This window comes from Neoarius graeffei, chromosome 12 (genome assembly GCF_027579695.1).
Source record: "Neoarius graeffei isolate fNeoGra1 chromosome 12, fNeoGra1.pri, whole genome shotgun sequence".
NCBI lineage: Eukaryota > Metazoa > Chordata > Actinopteri > Siluriformes > Ariidae > Neoarius > Neoarius graeffei.
The window spans coordinates 18507014-18513290 of NC_083580.1; the positions used below are offsets into that span (position 1 = coordinate 18507014).

General features: G+C 45.1%; 1 protein-coding gene across 2 annotated transcripts in view; it reads right to left on the bottom strand.

Annotated features, from left to right (window-relative positions):
• Window positions 1–6074, bottom strand: part of LOC132895243 (soluble lamin-associated protein of 75 kDa-like) — a 100695-nt gene extending 94621 nt beyond the window's left edge. For both annotated transcript variants that reach the window (XM_060935606.1, XM_060935605.1), the window contains exon 1: window positions 5924–6074. The gene's annotated coding sequence lies outside the window, so the exon portion shown is untranslated. The remainder of the gene's footprint in view (window positions 1–5923) is intronic.
• Between the last annotated feature and the right edge of the window lie 203 nt (window positions 6075–6277).

Below are 6277 nucleotides of genomic sequence, written 5' to 3' on the forward strand. Positions count from 1 at the left end.
AAAGTCCGCGCCGTTTTTCAGCAGTCGCGTCACATGACCAACGTGGCATGACCAACGCAAGCGAATCAGGAAGGTGGAGGTCACAATGACGTTGTCCAATGACAACGTCAGCTAGAGCTCAGCACAGCGTTTCCTCGTATCTCAATGTTTACACAGCACCGGATCAGATACGTAATGGATTGAATACGTGGGCCCTGGCGGATTCAAGTTGTTCCGCCTGTGGAGTCGTTTCCCGGCGTTTTAATGTGAACAGACAGTGCATCCGCGACGAAAACGAGACGGATACGGTCTAATGTAAACACCACCTAAATTGACCGTAGGTGTGAGTGTGATTGGTTGTTTGTGTCTATGTGTCAGCCCTGTGATGACCTGGCGACTTGTCCAGGGTGTACCCCGCCTTTCGCCCGTAGTCAGCTGGGATAGGCTCCAGCTTGCCTGTGACCCTGTAGAACAGGATAAAGCGGCTAGAGACAATGAGAGGAGATGAGAAATAAGCCCCGGACCATAACCATGTCCAGAGGAAAATCAGCAGCAAGACCAGGGCCACTTTTTTTTTTGGGGGGGGGGGGGGGGAACAAAAACAAAAAACACCACACACACATGAACACTTTTGTTCACCCAAATAAGCCCCGGGGCGGCACGATGGTGTAGTGGTTAGCGCTGTCGCCTCACAGCAAGAAGGTCCGGGTTCGTTTCTGTGCAGAGTTTGCATGTTCTCCTCGTGGGTTTCCTCCGGGTGCTCCGGTTTCCCCCACACTCCAAAGACATGCAGGTTAGGTTAACTGGTGACTCTAAATTGACCGTAGGTGTGAATGTGAGTGTGAATGGTTGTCTGTGTCTATGTGTCAGCCCTGTGATGACCTGGCGACTTGTCCAGGGTGTACCCCGCCTTTCGCCCGTAGTCAGCTGGGATAGGCTCCAGCTTGCCTGCGACCCTGTAGAACAGGATAAAGCGGCTAGAGATAATGAGATGAGAGGTTTTGATTTAAAAAGGAGGAAGGAAGGAAGGAAGGAAGGAAGAAAAAAAAAAAGCTGACTCTCTGCCTCATATGCATACTTATTATGGGTTGTTTTACAATCAGGGTACGCAAGCTAAAAATCACATTTAACACTTATTATCTTCAATATCAAAAGGCTTGACTAAATAAACTTGGTTGTTTATTGTAGCCCTGTGATAGCTCTATTTACCATGCAAAAAAAATTTGGTGATAACGTTATTTTTGGTGAATGTATGGCAATACATGTCATATTTAGCAAAATTACTCGTGTCATTTAGAAAAAGTGCTTTTTTGACCACAGGTAGCTCCAAAAGGGATGCACTTAAGGCTACGTTTACATTAGACCGTATCTGTCTCGTTTTCTTCGCGGATGCACTGTCCGTTTACATTAAACCACCTGGAAACGCCGGGAAACGGGAATCCGCCAGCGTCCACGTATTCAATCTAGATCGTGTCTGGTCCGGTGCTGTGTAAACATTGAGATACGCGGATACGCTGTGCTGAGCTCTAGCTGGCGTCGTCATTGGACAACGTCACTGTGACATCCACTTTCCTGATTCGCTGGCGTTGGTCATGTGACGCGACTGCTGAAAAACGGCGCGGACTTCCACCTTGTATCACCTTTCATTACAGAGTATAAAAGTATGAAAATACTGCAAATACTGATGCAAATACTGCCCATTGTGTAGTTATGATTGTCTTTAGGCTTGCCATCCTTCCACTTGCAAGTGGTAAGTGATATGCGCTGGGATCACACACACAGCGGCTCAGTCCCGAATCGTGGCTTGTGCACTTCACTCGCGCGCTGTGTGAGCTGCGCAGGGCCGGAGTGCGCACCCTCCAGAGGGCACTCGCTGTTCAGGGCAGAGTGATTTGGAGCGCAGGATGCCTGCGGAGCCGAGCGCATCCGTGTATTGGTGTTGCTGTGTGCACGGCTAACGGTTTTAGTGTAAACGCGAATCGTTTTAAGAACGTTAATCTGATGATCCGCTGATTCGACGTAATGTAAACGTAGCCTAAATCATTCTTTATACCATCAAACAAATATTTGGTTCCATATCATTGGAAACATAGTTAAGTTTTAATGTTGAATGCCAGTAAGTTTTCAGACTATTTTGATCAAATTAGTATGTAATTGTGTCAAAAAAAATGTCCTCTCCGAGACAGCTAATTTTTCAATATAAAATAACATATCTAAAATGATTATTTTCATCCTAAAATGTGGTCAAGATATTGGGACACAAATTAGAGACAACTAACACAAAGCTGACAGCCTTGTATTTAAAAGCACTATGGAAGTAGTGGATTCTGAATTGTCAAAAAAAGTCCTCTCCGAGAATCACTTCATTTGTTTCTCCCATCTTATAGCAGATTACACAAAACTACCATACACATATCAAAAAAATTACCTGAAATCTGTTCTTTAACTTGTCCTTCACTTAAAAACTGGTACAAGAACCAGTTTGAATCAATTTGAATTATGGACCCCTGTGACACAAACTTTGTACCCTGATTGTAAAACAACCCTTATAAGAAGTGCATTATATTTATTGCTCAAATATGCTGTAAACTGAAGAAATGAAATGAATGCGCTTGAGTTATTTTGAGTTTCCTGGATGAAAAAAGGAAAACAACAAAACTTATGTTGTGTGTGCATTAGGGTGACCAGACGTCCCGGTTTTACCGGGACAGTCTCGATTTGGGGTTGTGTCCCCCGAGTCCCAACAAAAGTCTGTCGGGACACGGATATGTCCCGGTTTTCGCCACTCGCGACGTTTGCGACTGAGCAGCGTGGGAATCATTAGCGGAAAAATGTCTGCATTTACTATTTTGATGAATTGACAGGAATCGCAAACTTTCCTGGTTACTGCCCCCTGGCCCTGTGGCATGGGTGTTTATTTAGCCACATTATTCCAGAGAACAGAACGTGTTGCCATGCAACAATAAAATAAACATTAACTGGCGCGAATGTTCTTTGTCTAGCAGCAGTAATGCCGCAGCAATTATGCCGAAAAGAAAACGTACCTTTTCCAAAGATTTACAAGGCACCTACCCCTTCCTCCGAGAGGTGCAGAACAATGCGCACGAAGCCTACTGCACACACTAAGTGTTTTGTTCTTGTACTGAGTTGGGCAGCCTATGTTGCAAATGATGTGCGCTCCTGTGGGGGCTTTCCTCGGGCTGTCGCCCCTCTCCTCCTTTACTGCTGTTTTGTTTGAATGTATATTCTCAAATCACTTGTTTCTGTTTAACATACCATTCTGACAGTTTGCCCATATTGCTGTGTTGAACAGCTTGTTGCACCTTCCATTAAAGTGTTCACTTTTGTACACATCTTGCTTTATTCATTCAGTTGTGGGGAATGGTTAGTAAGGTTGATTCTGACCTAGGCTATGTTGAGGTCACACATCTACTTTTTAAGTTCATGCTATAGTGCATACAATTTTAGAGATATAGCCTACATATGCATTCTTCTTGGTGTTCTCACAAACAGGTGAAATAAATCAGTTTAAATTTGGCCTATGGACATAGCCTGGCCTATTCTCAGCCATTACAAAATCTGCTGTCTGACCATAATTTAACTGATCTGTATACCACTATGCTACTAGATAACAAAATGCCTGTTTGTTTTATTTCATGTGAGATGTTGATAAATGTGAGCTTGTTGATAAATGTGAGCTTTTTCATGTGAGATGTTGATTGTTATATTAGAACTAACTTAGTATATGGTATATATTTATTTATGGGGACAGTTTATATCTTCATATTTACAGGGATAGGTATGTAGTAGATATTTATTTTTGTAATTATATATTTATATAGGGGGCGGCACGGTGGTGTAGTGGTTAGCGCTGTCGCCTCACAGCAAGAAGGTCCGGGTTCGAGCCCCGGGGCCGGCGAGGGCCTTTCTGTGTGGAGTTTGCATGTTCTCCCCGTGTCCGCGTGGGTTTCCTCCGGGTGCTCCGGTTTCCCCCACAGTCCAAAGACATGCAGATTAGGTTAACTGGTGACTCTAAATTGACCGTAGGTGTGAATGTGAGTGTGAATGGTTGTCTGTGTCTATGTGTCAGCCCTGTGATGACCTGGCAACTTGTCCAGGGTGTACCCCGCCTTTCGCCCGTAGTCAGCTGGGATAGGCTCCAGCTTGCCTGCGACCCTGTAGAAGGATAAAGCGGCTAGAGATAATGAGATGAGATATTTATATAGATCTTTATAAAGTGGGGCGGCACGATGGTGTAGTGGTTAGCGCTGTCGCCTCACAGCAAGAAGGTCCGGGTTCGAGCCCCGTGGCCGGCGAGGGCCTTTCTGTGTGGAGTTTGCATGTTCTCCCCGTGTCCGCGTGGGTTTCCTCCGGGTGCTCCGGTTTCCCCCACAGTCCAAAGACATGCAGGTTAGGTTAACTGGTGACTCTAAGGTGGGGTTTACATTAGACCGTATCAGCGGATCATCAGATTAACGTTTTTAAAACGATTAGTGTGCACACAGCAACACCAATACACGATTCGGGTGCACACAGCAACGCCAATACACGGATACGCTCGGCTCCGCAGGCATCCTGCACTCCAAATCACTCCGCCCTGAACAGCGAGTGCCCTCTGGAGGGTGTGCACTCCGGCCCAATGACGACGCCAGCTAGAGCTCAGCACAGCGTATCCGCGTATCCTCAATGTTTACACAGCACCGGACCAGACACGATCTGGATTGAATACGTGGACGCTGGCGGATTCCCGTTTCCCGGCGTTTCCAGGCGGTTTAATGTAAACGGACAGTGCATCCGCGAAGAAAACGAGACAGATACGGTCTAATGTAAACTTGGCCTATGTGTCAGCCCTGTGATGACCTGGCGACTTGTCCAGGGTGTACCCCGCCTTTCGCCCGTAGTCAGCTGGGATAGGCTCCAGCTTGCCTGCGACCCTGTAGGACAGGATAAAGCCGCTAGAGATAATGAGATGAAATGAGATTTATGAAGTGTATATATGGTATGTAGTATATATTTATTTTTGTAATTATATATTTATATAGATATTCATGAAGTGTATACATGGTATATATTTTTATAGGCGTATTAATGTAGTTTGGATTTCGGGGTAGTTAAAAAGGGGTTGGAAATTTAAAAAAATATATATATTGTACTTCTTCCCACTCCTTTTTCGAACAATGTGCGGCGTTTTGTAATGTTTTAGCTCTTTATGTTATTTTATTTATTTTTTTGTCAATTTCTCGTTTTCTTTCTTTTGTATGTACAAATAGTTACATACATTTTTATACATGTTCGAAATAAAAAAAAAAAAAAAAAGCTTCAACAAAATGATAAGAGCACCTCTCTTCTGAGTGTCACGTTTACGTAAAAAAAAAAAAAAAAAAGGTGTGCGTGCACGAGCATGGTCGCGCGCAAAAGTGCCCCGGTTTCAGACTCGGGAAATCTGGTCACCCGAGTGTGCACGCATAGGACAAGTTGAATGAACGCAAGTGAAGTTGCAGCATTAAAGTGACTCAAGCATGCAAGTTTTATTCCAGTATATAAAATATTCGTTATTTGTCTGTACAGAAAGTTGGAGCAAAACGCCTGGCTCACTAAGTTATTAACTGCTGCAGGAAAGGCAAGGCTCACTCACTTTGGAAGTGCGTGCACGCGCATCCCTTTAGGCTCCCTATACATCCACGCGCCTCACCTGAAACTATAAGCAGTGCAATAGTGTGCGTCATCTTCCTGCGCCATCCGCTGCATTCTCTTAAAAAGACATATTATATCGAAGAAATATGAACCCGAACAAAGCAGCGTCGGTGTACCGTATGTGAGCCCTGAGTGGGCCGTGCCGGGCGGCTTCATCCTCTCAGCGTCTCGCTTCAAACAATTTCATCCGTTTCTCAAAGTGGTTTTTAAATAACCAGGGGTTTTTCTCGTCAGAAATTCGCTTACTCACCTTCGTCTCAGCAGCGAAGCCCTTGTCGTAATGTTTTTGAATAAACCTTGGACGTTTTGTTTGGTTTTTTTCTGTAATATAGCTGTTCCGGCCCGGAAGACGTCAGCTCGTTGTGACTCGGAGAAACAGCACGAGCGCCGCGCTACGCCACAGAGACACGCACGCGCTCAATCCAGCGCGCTCGCGCGGGTCAGCTCTCAATAAGCAGCGTGCGCCTGCGCGAAATAACACTAATCAAGCTCTGTGTGTCTCTATCAAGACACTTACTGGCAGAGCATTTTTTAACATAGTTGCTGGGAGACCAAATGGTCTCCCATCCTTCTCTACCACTTTCATGTCCTCTCTCACCACATC